Raw genomic sequence first — 2500 nt, 5'->3', positions numbered from 1 at the left:
CCACCTTGAACTCGTCCCTAAAAGAAGAATAGAGATCAGTATTGAATGCTCTTTGCGCTAATCGATCGCGGTGTTTGCACTCTTTGCGAAGTGCCTCGATCTCTAGCGTCCACCAAAATGCACTCTTGTTAGGAGTGTACCTCTTACGCTTAGTCATCGTCGCATTACACGCCGTGACAAGTATACGCATTAAGTCTTCGCTTGTTGTGACCTCGGTCTCAAAAGCGGCTTGCATCATAACTTCAAATATATCTTTGCTAAAATACTTGATGCTCCATCCCGTTATGGGTCGGGACAAGTTACGCACGCTTTGCGTCTCAAGATCTATTCGTATTGCACGATGATCAGAGTTCATATAGCTAGATAACACCTCCCACTGAAATGATCTTGCAACTGTTCTGCTCGCAAAAGTAAGATCAACTACTGACGTACGCCCTGGTCCAACATAAGTTGGGGTGCTGCCGTCGTTCAATAAAATTGCGTCAATCTGCGCAAAGGTTGATAAGACCCACTCACCTCTTCGTTTCTGGGTTTCTCCACGCTCGCCAAGTTGGTTGTTCCAACTTGCTGACCAAGCGTTGAAGTCCCCCCCGATAACGAATTTGTGGATACCGGTTACGGCCATTACCGTGTTATCCAACATGTTCTGGAACTCTTCCATACTAAATCTAGGTGGCGCGTAAACGCTAACCACTCGCATATCACCTATGTCAACTATCATTAAACCCTTCAGAGCCTTACTGACTACCTTAACTGGTAAGTCCGCGTTAACCACTACCGCTGCTGTGTTATCGTCATTGCGTAACACTTTGACGTTGGTTGTTGCCAGATACGGATCTGCAATCAACACTATATCCGCAGATTCTTCCCTAATCGTTTGCCACATTAACTGAAATGCAGCATAACTATGATTCTGGTTATGTTGTAGCAACCTAACCATTATTATCTAATCGTTCGCCTTCGGGGACACATATAACTGCCCGTTGCGTGAGGGTTCTGTGACCTCGTACCGCAATCCAAACACTTAACAGAGTTGGTACAAGCTTGCTTCTTGTGTCCACTCAAACCGCATTTCCAGCACAGATTACTTCTGTCTGGTTCCCTACAATGGTAGCTCGTATGGCCTACCTTCCAACACTTAAAGCATTTCTGCTCCTCCATTACCTCACGGATATGGCATATCGACCAACCAACTTTCAGCTTTCCCAAATTCAGGAAGCTTTGAAAGTCTGGCAGCGATACGTTGATCCGTGCCCACTGCGTACCGGCCGCGCGGCCTTTCTTCATTTTGATACGATCTATTTCGATCTCGATGTTGAGCTGTGCTTTGACAGACTCCGCAACCTCCTCTGGGGTGGTAATTTCATCGAGATGCATGATCTCAATCATTTTAGAAGGAGCTAGCGTTCTCACTGACGCCTTGCCCTTCACCGCTTCCTTAACCTTTGGGGCAATTGCACTAGCAGAACTACCCTGCTTCAATTCTAGCAACATGCCTCCATTTTGGGCCCGTCGGACCTTAGAGATTGTCTCTCCAACCGATTTAAGAGCATCGGACTGCTTCATTTCCTTGAGCAATTTCGCCAGCTCCTCGGAAGTGCAGTCCGATATCAGCAGAGCCTCAGGACGCTTCCTGGGCTTATTCTGCTTCTTCTTGCTCTTCTTCTTCTTCCTCTTATTAATGCTACCCTCATTAATATTCGGTCCGTTTCTCGGACTTGGAATATTTTCCACCGCTTCCCTAACAGGGGTCAACCTCGATGGTTGTTGTTGTTGTTGTTGCAACCTTTGCAACCCACTTGGACCAGGCTGTTGGTCATCAGCCACTGGTCTTCTGCCTTTTCGCGTTTGCGGCCCGAATCCATCGTTACCGTCAAACGACGTTTGCGTTTGACGGTCGAGGACCTGCTGCATGCGATTTACGGCTCTAAACCTTCGAAATTCGGACATTACCTCATCGAGGAAGTCCATCATAACCGTTACTAGCGTAAAATGGGAAGACTCATCATCGAGCTTGCTTATCCCAAAACGCATCGCCTCCATTCGATCTTGAAGATCCATGAACGCTTGGTCCGGATCTTTCTTATTAACCCCCTTGGTCTTTTTGACCTTCTTAGTTTTCGTATTACTCATTCTATTGGGCTCAAACTCAGGCCCGCTATCCGCGTCTGTTTATGCAGTCTCCTATTTGGTTCCGTGGGTGGCTATGAATCAGGGAGCTCCACGCGAGGGTTGGCCCGCGCCCTTATGAGACGACGGGCTCAGTGCCGAACCGGAGCAAAGTGGGGCTGAACCCACCCACACCTGCATTTGCCATAGAGCGTATCGTATGGCGACAGTCTTGGAGCGCTACCTAAGACTTGCTAAGTTTTAATAGAGCGGTGACAGAATCCCCCTTAGCCCTCCCCCGTTTCAAGCAGGTTTCACCCTGCTTTACTAAGGGTTCGGCGGGTTCATCCGCCAGCCCGTGTACATCCTAGTTATTCCATAAACCGTACCC

At 48.1% G+C, this 2500-nt stretch overlaps 1 pseudogene; it reads right to left on the bottom strand.

The window, feature by feature from the left end:
* LOC133394413 (large subunit ribosomal RNA) overlaps positions 1–2500 on the bottom strand; it is a 9203-nt pseudogene that overhangs the window by 3864 nt on the left and 2839 nt on the right.

This window comes from Anopheles gambiae (genome assembly GCF_943734735.2).
Source record: "Anopheles gambiae chromosome X unlocalized genomic scaffold, idAnoGambNW_F1_1 X_unloc_13, whole genome shotgun sequence".
NCBI classification, from domain to species: Eukaryota; Metazoa; Arthropoda; class Insecta; order Diptera; family Culicidae; genus Anopheles; species Anopheles gambiae.
The sequence above is the reverse complement of the archived record's forward strand: the minus strand, read 5'-3'. Positions and strand labels throughout refer to the sequence as shown.